The sequence below is a fragment of the Pinus tabuliformis genome, chromosome 1_2 (genome assembly GCF_031772625.1).
Source record: "Pinus tabuliformis cultivar Carrire ecotype Pingquan chromosome 1_2, CPIR1, whole genome shotgun sequence".
NCBI lineage: Eukaryota > Viridiplantae > Streptophyta > Pinopsida > Pinales > Pinaceae > Pinus > Pinus tabuliformis.
In genome coordinates, this window is record NC_142298.1 from 232,568,636 (window position 1) to 232,580,843 (window position 12,208).

The following is a 12,208-nucleotide window of genomic DNA, read 5'->3' on the forward strand; positions in this document are numbered from 1 at the left end:
AAATAAATTACATGCATGACAATTTCACATAAAATACATAAAAATCCAAAAAGATGTTTTTTTCTCATTTCCTCATAGAAATAGCTTGAATAGATGTTTTTTTACTTCCTAAATAGGTAATGGCATGCAATTTATGGTTTTTCATCTCTCTTTCTACAAAAGTAGGGTTAGTTGGTTAATTAGGGTTTGTTAGGGTTACTTTACATTTGAGTCTTCTTTTCCTTTCTGCAAATAAAGTAGCCTCTATAGAGTGAAATTTCCTTTCTTTCATCACACATAAAGCTTTTTCTAGAAATCATAGAAGTTGGCTTGAGCTCCTAGTGATCTTGCACCAGTTGACCAAGTGACAACCTGCAGTGAGAGCTAGTACTTGTGCATACAACACCGTCACTTCCAAATTTGTTACGAACTACCGGGTTGATAAAAGTAAAGTAGGAAGCCCCAGGAGTTGTAGCATTATTGCTGCAATACTGGTGCTCACCACTTTTTGACGCTGTTGCCGGGCAAGCATCAGAGTATTTTGTGACTACTGCTTTTCTTCTATTTTCTACTGTAACATTTTGCTAAGTAGTTCATTTTAGAAAAAGTAGAGTAGTTGTTTCTTTCAATTTCCGCATTTCCTTGCTTCCATTTCAATTCTGCAATTTCCATTTCAGCAAAAGTAGATTATCCCTTTCAATTATGCAATTTCCATTTCAGCAAAAGTAGATTAGTCCTTTCAATTCTGCAATTTTCATTCCATATTAGTCATTTCCTTGCTTTCATTTCAATTTTGAAATTTCCTTTCAGCAAGTTCATTTCAGTAGTCGCAATTTGTTTGTTCAATCAATTTCAGTTTTTCAGGCACAAGCAGAAAAAACCAAAAATCACCTAAAAAGAGATTTCCTTTCATGCCTCATAGGAACAGAGATAATTCAAGGAAATTTCTACCCAACACCCCCACCAAATCACAAAGCCACCCTTCTCTCGTCTTTGGTGGCAATGATCCAAAAGAACCTTTAGGGGAACAACCAGAGATATTTGAAGAACCTATAGGAGAAGAAGAGGAAGAAAACATCCCTCCTGAGACAATGGCTGGAAACAAAAATGCTAGGGGGAATGGAGAAAGAGGAGAGGGTACCTTTCCCATCCAAGAGACCAATGGGGACACTAAAATGAAAAACATAATCCCTTCAGTCCTACCTCACTTCCACGGATTGACTACAGAAGATCCTGACACCTTCCTGTTTGAGTTTGATGTTATTTTTCGAACCTATGACTATGCAGAAGATGAGAAGAAGTTGAAATTGTTTCCTTCTACCCTCAAGGATGTAGCATTGCACTGGTTCATGGGGTTACTTGGCAACAGCATCACAACTTGGGCTTAGATGTAGCAAGCCTTTAATAAAAAATATCGAGACTACTGTAGGTCAAAAGATACCAAGGAAGAAATCTTCCGAATGACCATGGGAAGTGATGAATCTTTGGAAGATTATGAAGAAAGGTTCTAGCTTAGTTATAAAAGGGCCAGGTGCACACTTTACCCTAAATCTCTAAAGTTGGTCTTGCTTAGAGGAATTCCAAAATACCTTCTAGACACCCTCCATTTACTGGCTGGGTGAGACATCTACCAACTACCTTATGAAGACATAAAGACTATTTTTAGAAACCACTCTAGGGCAGCCAGAAAGAGAGGTAGGGGGAGTCAACCCATAGCTATTGCCTCCTCATCCAGTTCATCCCTTAAAGGTGAACTTGGAAACATGCTGGAAGACTTCAAGAGTGAGATGTTGCAGACTCTTGCCATGCAAATGGATACCTTGCATATCAAAAGTAAACAAGAGGAAGTAGAGAGGGCTTTGGCCATTTTTTGTCCTAGGTGCACTAGAAGGCATCCTAGGAATGAATGCCCATTGAACTCTATAGAGGTTTGTTTAGTCTATGAAGAAGATCATTCTACAGATAAGTTCCCTTCCTTACCTAGACTTAAAGTTGTATATCAAGGGGCCGAAGGAGCCACTGAACCACTCTATTTCATGAACCAAAGGAGACCGCATGGGCCTAGACCATACCAGAAGGGAATGTAAGGGAATCTCAAGCTCACTACAACCCCAATCAAGCCACTCCATATCTTCTTGGGGTCCCCCTGCTCATCCTTCCTGGCCCACACCTCCTCCTTGGTCATATCCATCTCAACATCATGCCCAACCCGCCGCTCATTCATTCCATTCCTATACTCAACCACAACCTCAGTGGAATGCATCTCATCAGGGGTGGAGGCCCCAATACAACTCTCCTCGTACTCGTTTTCCTCCACCACCTGCTCAACCATAACCATTGCCTCTTGCTCCACCAAGGAAACCCCAAATTCCTACTCAACCAAACCTGAACTCAAACAACAGACATGCTCAACAAGTATACAGTGGGGAACCATCATGCCCAACCTATGCTATGGAGATCTAGGAGATTAACCTATGATCTAGGAAGGTCCTCCTAGATAGCTGGCCTCCCCCTCAGGAGGTTGAGGAAGATAAAGAGGAAAGTGAACCAAAAGCAAATCCACCCTTTCCTGAGAGACTATCCGAGACAACACAGCCCACCCCAGAAGAAACTGAACTTCTGGGAGAATTGAAACAGGTATGGGTAAAGATACCACTTCTCCAAGCCATAAAGGATGTGCCCATATACAATAAGATGATCAAAGAGAAGTGCTTCAGGCATCTAGGCAAGTGCAAGAGAGATGCCCCAACCATCAATGTCATAGGACAACTGTCCGACTTGATGTTGGGGCAGGTAATCTGTCTGAAATATTTAGACCCTGGAAGCCCAATAGTTGATGTCCACATCAATGGCACCATGATCCCACATACATTGATTGATTTGGAAGCTACAATTAATGTGATGACCAAGGACACCGTGCTCAAGCTCAAACTCCAGGGCTCCTTGAGAAAGACCACGACAGTACTACAGCTAGCAGACCACTCCACTATGACCCCTGAGGGGATTGTGGAGGATGTGATGGTATCCATTGATTCTTGGGAGTACCCTGCTAATTTATTGGTTTTCCAACCGAAATCAAAGCTCACTGGGTACCCTCTCATCCTAGGAAGACCCTGGTTGACTACTGCAGATGCCTACATCAGCTGTCGAGTTTGGAACATGACAATCAAGAATGGGCATATGCCCAAACAACTAATCATATACCCTCCTACCCAACCCCTATTAGAACATGATCTACCTCTCTGGTTGGAGGAGGAGGATGAGGATGAAGTCTATTCTTCACCACCGTGTGCAGTAGAAACTGTTATGGGGGGGAAACCACAGAATGAGGATGATATCATTGGAAATTTGATTTAGAATACACCCCCTAGTATGTTTCCGTTAGAAGATCCAGTGAAAAAAACCCAAGACAACTCCCTAGCTAATCTCTACATGGCCGACCCGACCTCTCTCTGTGTTAAGAATATAGAGTTCGGCCCAGAAAGAACCTTGAAAATCAACTCATCCCTATCCACCTCCCATGAGAAGGAACTGTGTAGCTTATTGAGAAAACATTTAGATGCCTTCGCGTGTTGCTATAAGGAGATGAAGGGAGTGCACCCTTCAGTTTGTACTCATCACATTTACATTAAGGAAGATTGCAAACCAGTCAGGTAGCCTCAAAGGAGGATGAATCTAGCCCTTAAAGACATTGTCAAGGAAGAATTTCAAAAGTTACTGGATGCAGGATTCATCTACCCCATCTCTAACAGCGAATGGGTCTCTCCTTTGGTGCTAGTGCCAAAGAAAAATGGTAAGTGGAGAATCTGTGTCGATTATCGGGAACTAAAAAAGGCCACCAAAAAGGACCATTTTCCTTTCCCTTTCATAGATCAAGTATTAGATGGTTTGACGGGAAAAACTTCTTTCTCCTTCCTAGATGGGTTCAGCGGGTACAATTAGATCCAAATCAGCCTGGAAGACCAAGATAAGACCACTTTCACTTGTCTGTGGGGTACCTTTGAATATCGGGTCCTTCCTTTTGGTTTCTGCAATGCTCCTGCCACTTTCCAGAGAGCAGTATTGAGTATATTTTCCGAACTAGTTCATGATGGAGTGGAAATATATATGGATGATTTTACTCCTTATGGTTCTAAATTCCAGGAAGCTTTATCTAACCTGGGAAAAGTTTTGGACAAGTGTATTGAAATGAACCTATCCCTCAATTCGGAAAAATGTGAATTCTTTATGACTGAAGGGACTGTGCTAGGTCATGCAATATCTCAACAAGGATTGCAGGTGGACCCCAACAAAATTTCCATCATCCAAAGGGTCCCACCTCCTAAAAAGGTAAGAGATGTCCAAAGTTTCCTAGGCTTAGCAGGATATTACAGAAGATTCATTAAAGATTTCAGTAAGTTAGCCTCTCCATTGTTTGGTCTTTTTGGAAAAGATGTCGAGTTCATATGGACTGACAACTGTCAAGAAGCCCTAGATACCTTGAAATGTAAACTTGTGACTGCCCCAATTTTGAGAGGCCCAAATTAGGCCCTACCTTTCCACAATCACACAGATGTGTCGAACAAAGTAATAGGAGCAGCCTTAGGGCAAGCTGATGAAAAGCTACCTTATGCCATATAATTTATAAGTAAAAATTTGTCAAAGGCAGAGTTAAACTACACGGTAACCGAGAGGGAACTCCTAGCTGTAGTACATTCCCTAAATAAATTCAGACATTACATCACAAGCTATCAAACCTTTGTACACACTGATCATGCTGCAATTAGGTATTTAATGGAAAAACCAAATGGAAATGCTCGCATTATTAGATGGTTTCTTTTATTGCAGCAAATTGATTTAACCATTGTTGATAAGCCTAGTAAGGAAAATGTTGTTGCTGACTTTTTGTCTAGAGCAAATATACCTGCAGGTGAGGAAGGAATGGTGGATGATTAAATGCTAGATTAACACCTATTTTCTTTCTCAGTACTCTCTCCATGGTTTGTTGATATAGCAAAGTACTTGGTTTTAGCACAGTTCCCACTGCACTTGTCCTCAAAAGAGAAGAGAAATATTGTGAGGAAAAGCACCCCTTTCACCTGGATTTGGGGCAATCTCTTCAAATTTGGCCCAGACCAGATCTTGAGAAGATGTGTCAGGGAGGAGGAAGTTTTTGACATTCTCCTAACTTGTCATGACGGGCCTTGTGGAGGCCATTTTGCAACAAAGAGGATTTCCTTCAAAATTCTGCAAGCAGGTTACTATTTGCCCACTCTTCATCAAGATGTGAAGAGATATATCAGCCAATGTGATCGGTGCCAAAGGATGGAGAAAACTACTCCAAAGGATGAGATGCCCATGCAACCTCAAGTGACTTTTGAGCCATTTGAGAAGTGGGGCATGGACTTTGTGGGTCCTATCAACCCTTCTTCAAAACAAAGGGAAATACATCATTGTGTGCACTGATTACCTGAAAAAATGGGTAGAGACAGAGGCAATCAAGGCAGCAACAGAAGAAAAAGTAGCTGAGTTTTTAAGAGAGAACATCTTTTATAAGTTCGGGTATCCCAGAGAACTGGTTACAAATCAAGGAAGTCAGTTCACTTCCAATTTGATTGAAGACCTACTCACACATCACAAAATCAAGCACAAGACTTCCACCCCTTACCATCCACTAGCCAATGGGAAGGTGGAAGTCACTAACAGAGCTTTGGAAGGAATTTTGACCAAGGAAGTGAGCAACAACAGAAAATATTGGGCAAGTACATTGGTTGAGGCCACCTGGGCCTACAACACCACATGGAAGACCACCACTAGGTTCCCACCCTATGAACTGGTCTATGGGAAGAAGGTTTTGTTGTCAATAGAATTTGAATACAATACACTAAGGGTGGCAGCTTTGCTAGACCTAGACCTTAGCCATGCACAAATGGAAAGGTTACTCCAGCTCAATGGATTGGATGAACAAATATTGCAGGCCCTTCTCCACACAGAGGTAGTCCATCTTGAAAGGAAGATATGGCACGACAAAAATATCAAGGAGAAGCAATTCCAAGAAGGAGATTGGGCGCTGCTCTATGACTCAAGGTATAAAGATTTCAAAGGCAAGCTGAGGACAAGATGGTTGGGATCCTACACTGTAGAAAAATGCAATGACAATGGTTCAGTTCTAATCGGAACTATTGATTAGGAAGCCATCCCCATGCTTGTCAATGGACATAGGTTGAAAATTTATAAGAAGCCCCTCTCTAAGTGAGAGTTCATTGAAGATTTGAACAAGACAGCATTGGCAGTGGAGCAGGTATCAGTCTCCACTCCACCCACTCACTGAGAAAAAATAAAAAATAATGAGGACTCAAGTGAAAACCCCTATGAGGCGCTTGAATCCCATAATTGGGTTGAAAACCTCTTTTGAGGCGAGCTAGTGATGACAAAAACAAAAAAAAAAACAAAAGAGAGAATAATATCCCTAGGTGAAAACCTTCCTTGTAGGTGCCCAGGGCAAGCAAATAGGGTGAAAACCTCCTGGAGGCGCCCTAGTTGTCTCTTCAAAAAAAAAAACAGAGAAAAAAGGAAGAGAAAATTGACTTTTAAAATGCATTGCAGGTTACAGGTGGACCACAGGAAGCAAGAGGAAATGCCACAAAGTCTATTACTCATCCTCTATCCTCTTCTCCATCATTTCTGACTTTTTTTTTCACCCTCTCTGTATTTTTTTCTGAAGACTGTGTATCCTACAGGAGGCCCTGTAGCAAAAATTTCATTTAATTTGGAATTAAATAGTGAATATAGAATTTTAAAATAACCAAACAACTCAATTATAGTGGTGTCATTGTAATAAAAAATTTCTAGATTTAATGAAATATGTGTTCTGTGTATTCTACAGGAGGCTCCTATAGAAATCACAGAGAGTCTGAAATAGCTTTTAAAAATAGTTTGAGGAGATGGGGATTTTCATAGAGAGCATGTAGGCCATCCTACAACTATCCACCATCCTAACCATCCATCCCACACCTGCACCACCTCATTTCCATTGATTTCTTTCCTTCCTGTAGCAAAAACACAGAAACTAGTTTTAAGAAAAAAAAATGAAATAAAAAGAATAGCACCTCCACAACTCACCTGCAGCTTACCAAATTCCTCTCCATTGCCATCAGTATCTTTAGTAGCATCCTCACAGTTTCTAGCACAAGAATTAACTAAAATTTTTATAGGGAGAAGTAGCTATATGAGCTTGTGTAGGATTTCCTGTAGCAGTTGATCCCCTTAAAATCAAGCTCCAGCAACAAAATAGGTGCAGCCACAAGAATGCAAAGGATGTTCGAAGTGAGATTCAGCTAAAGAGCACTAGTACAAAATAAAAAAGCCACATATCAAGAAGCAAAGAGCATATAGCATAAGCAATATAGGCATGCAACACTGAAATCCGAGCATGCAACAGCAATAGAACCACGCAGCACTGCAGCACAAACATTCGACCTACAGGTAAGTGTCTAACCCTCTCCTCTATTGCATCTATATAATTCAAAAATTGCATGAAAAAATGACATGGTTAGAGTTAAACTAGAAAGGTGGTCAATACCCTCATCCAGTTCGGCTGCGCTCATCCAGAGATCCCACACATGAGTGCCTAGTTAACTCACAGAAAATCCAAAAATACAGGTAGTGGCAGGTGTATAAACTCCGATGCAAATGACGGGAAGTGATTGCGGGCAGAAGCCACGAGGAGTCGTGATGACACAGAGCGGGGACCAATGGTCCGAATAATGGAAACATACCCTTTTTGCCACCTCACATCATCATTGGAAATATATCGAGTAAACATAAGTGCTCCTCCTCGAACTTATTCACCACCTTTGTTTTCATTTTATCATCGTCCCCGCAGCTATAGTAAGCTCTATACCACCTCCGTAGCCTCGAGACCATCATTCTCTATCATTTTCATCCATCCTCCTCTTATCAGCGTTCTATAGAAGCATTATCAGATTCTATAGGAGTAGTAACAGGTTCTATAGGAGAACCTACAACCATTTCTACAGGAGGGGCAGTAAGCAGTTTTACAAAAGAGAACATAGGGTTTTCAATCGAATTCGGACCTGAAGAGGTAGGCTTTGCAAAAACCCACCTTGTATATTCATATGTACAGGGAATGATTCAATTTTAAGGACGAATTAAGCTTGAAAAGAAGAGGAGTTGCGTTAAAAAATTCTGCCTGCTTCTTAAAAAAAAACAGTCTTTTCTCTATTTCCTGTTTCTGCAAAAATTGTTGTCTCCTTCTCCACTTGGGGTTTTGCAAAAGATTATAAACATAATGACAGGGGGATTCATGAGGAAGGAATCCATAAATTCAGTCAAGCTCCATGAACATCCCGAGGCAGTAGCCATTTTTACCAAAGCCAATTGGATGCCATTTTTCGAAAAAATTAGAGAGTATGATGAAGAAGTGACTCAAGATTTTTCCCTTTCCTTGGTACCCCACTCAAAGACCCATGCCACTATTACTTTCAGATGTCTCACCATGGAAATCACCCTATAATTTATCAGTAGGGTTACCAATCTTCCACTTGGACTACCTTGGAGCAAAGATGAGAAGCCATTGGGTCAAGTTGCCAAGAAAACCTTCTCCCAACCAAATGAGCATCCTGTAGAGGACAAACATGGTATCAGAAGAACAAGCATACTTTACCCTTGGGATGAGGTCAGTTACCAAATTATCAAGTACATTTCCTATGAAGGGAGGTATAGCATAGTTTTTGGTTACCATTTAAGACTTTTGTATGCGCTGAGACTTTGGTTACCAAAAACTCAGCATTCCCTATTTTCTCCTATAGTCACTTATAGACTCCATCATTAAATTGAAGGCAGGAGGTCCAGATCAATTGGCTCACCATGGACTAATTAAACTACTGGTGGAAGAAGCTCTCCACATCATCAAAATCCCCATAGCCTGGGAGATCTTCAGAAATATGACAGGAGAAGATGATATAAAAGCCCTCACATATGACCTCAGTCCCTCTGAAAGTGGGGGGAAGAACAAAAAGGGGAAGGTGAGGAGGAAACCAAAACAGAGAAGGAAGAACCTAAAACAGGGAAGGAAGAGACTAAAACAGAGGAGAAAAAGACCAAAGCAGAGAAGAAGGAACCTAGGACAGAAGAGAAAAAGACTAAAACATAAAAGAAAAAGACTAAACCAGAGAATAAAAAGACTAAAGCAGAGAAGGCAGAAACTAAACAAGATGGGAAGGAAACTAAAACAGAGCAAGAGGAAACAACACTAGCAGAGGCAGAAAAGAAAAAAGAAGAGGAAAAATGGGCAAAGAAGATAGAAGTGTCTCCTGAGACACTAGGAAGGGAAGCAGCAGCTGTTCTCGCTGCTATCAGCACCCTAGTTAAACCCAAACGAAAAAGGAAAATGCAACCATCAATGTGTTTCAGGGCTCGAAAAAGCACAAGAATAAAAATAGGGAAGCCACAACCATCCTCAAAAGAGCCTATGATAATTGAAGATTGCCCTACTGTCAAAAGGGAAGAATCTCCATCCAAAAACCCCATTACTTATGAAAGAGGAAGTCCTATATCTTCCATTTGGAAGGAAAGAATAAAACTACAAGACTCAAAAACAGTCCTACAGGAGGCACACACTGCTTTACAGGAGACCCTAACAAAGCTATAGGAGACTTAGAAACTTGAGAAAAGGGAAGAAGAGCAGACCAAGGGGAAGGATGAAACAACATAGATTCAAGAGCCTGACCCCCAGCCTAGTTTGGGCTCTTATTACAATCTCCCTTGGGGGGGGGGGAATCATCCCACAGAAATTTCCAGTCCCACTTTTCTTTGAGTTGGAGAAAGAAAGAGTAAGGAGCCATAGATGGATGCAAACCAAGTCCAAAGGGGTGGAAGACATTGGCCACATGGAGATCAAGCTTAGAGAAATGGGTCAGGATTTGAGCACTATAAGACATAAAGAAGCAATCAGCAGATCTCACTTGGAAGAAGAAAATGAAATGTTAAGAAAAAAGTTGCAAGAAAAGGACACACAATTGGCATGCATGGCCAGATGGTCTATGGAGGCACTACAATGTAGGTAACCAACAAAATCATATGGAGTATACCTCAAAGACCAGTATATGGAGTGTATGGAGTTTAATTTACATAACTTGGCCCTCACTGATATGAACATATGGGACCCCAATGCTAGGGTAGGGGACTTGTAGCTGATGGCCATGGCATCATGAGGAGAAAAGGGCAACAGAAATAAAAAAGTTGATGGAAAAAGAGAAAAATGAACCCTTAATGATCTGAGCTAAGCCAGTAGACCCCATGGCTCTCATCAGTGTCCACTAGCTGCTTGCAAATGATCCTCAAAGTGCCCCTAAGTATATCAATGTGCAAGCCCGGGCCATTGCACATTTTGAAGACATGGAAAGATTACTTGGGGAAGACTGTATTCATGCTTGTATGAGGAGGTGGAACGCTATCCCACACAGTCTACAAATCAGGGAGTATCACTCCCCAACAAGGATGAAGGAAGCAATAAGGAGAGTGCCATTGTGCAAGCGCTCTATGCAGAGCTTGAAGGCCAATTGGATTGGCCTCAAATTGAGTCCTCCACTACTACTAGGCCTAGTGGAAGGTGTAAAAGAGGAAGAAGAACAAAAATAGTGGGAAGAGGTGGACAGAAAGGTAGGATTACATGATAAAGAAGAGGATCTCACATCAGAAGCATGGGATGTCAGGGAGACCATCAGGGCCATCAAAGATGAGGAGATAGAATAGTTGCTCAAAGGATGAGCAACACATTCAATAGGGCCCCATAAATGGGTAATTATATGGGCTCATTTGTCATCCTAACTTAGCTTAATCCACCATTCTTATTAGTTTATTTCATGTTTTTTATTATAGTTATGCTAATAGAGTGAGTTGGGTTAGTCATTATGCCATGAAGTCTAATGTGTGCTTTATGCATATTTTTGGTCAATTTTGAGACAAAGTCAAAGGTTTAATGAGCATTTGGTAGCCAATATTTGAGGAAGACAAGGGAGAGGATTTATAGGAGGGTGTCCCCATCATTGATGACTCCCTACTTCGAATCCTCCTTCAGAAATCTCGGAGCACAAGCAGCCACATCAATGCATCAAAGAGGCAATCGAGAAAGTGAATGTTAATTGTTGTCTATCTCAAGTCCTAGGAGCCAAGCCTCCCTGATTTTAGGAGAGATGTTGGGAGCTCTAGTTGTATAAATAGAGAGGCCTAGGGCCTTAGTAGGTTGTTGGATGTTAGTCAAATTTTCGCACTTTTTTTGCAGCTTTTGCTCAGCTCATTTCGAGCTTACTTTTGTGGACAATTTTATGTAATGTGACTATTATTTTGATAATGAAGATGAAATATTTTCCGAGCCAGCACTGAGTTCTTCTAGAGGGATTAAGCTCTTGGTTTAGATCCCAACCCAAGCTATCTAGCACCTCTTGTTTTGTATTTATATATTTTGTTGCACTTCATGAATTAGTTGCTGTTAGATAGATTTCTTCCTTAGTAAAATAGGTTGCTTTTTGGTGATTTACATAGCTGCTTCCATTTTAGTTTGTTGAAGTAGGTTAAATAGTTGTAAGAGAAAGAAACAAAATGTCCATCAATAGAGCCTTGACCTCCTTTCCTCCCTTTGGGACCATGAGCTGAGGTCAAAACCCTCTTGTTGCCACCAAAAACATAGTTTTGCCTTCTCTAGACAATTTCTAGTGCTATAGTTTGATTTAGAGGTTAATGCTTTGCTTCAGATGCATTTTTCCATACTCATTTATATTTCTGTAATAAATATCCATTCATGCTTTCCTTTCCATATAGAATTGTTCAACATTCTATTTTCCTAGATCAGAATTCAGGTTACCATGCGATACAGTTTTGTTTTTTTTGTGCAACTAGTTTCTTTGCTTGCTCAGATTCATTGTTTGATTTGCAACTCTCTTGCAGTACATCTCTGCTCATATTAAGTCATCAAATCAGCCACCACCATCTCTCTTGTCTACATGTTCCACAGGTCATTCACTGCCCCTCATAAATCTACTCTAATTTTCTGCAATTTTCACATAAACTTTCCTCCCTTTCCTTAAACAAATCCAACCACCTCTCTCTTTCCTAATCCTCCATGATGAACTTCAGACACCTTAACACATCCTTATAGCCCTCAGCTACCCTTTCCAACCATTTTCCCACCTTCAAAACCTCTAAAACAGCTCTTGGTATCCTCCTGTAG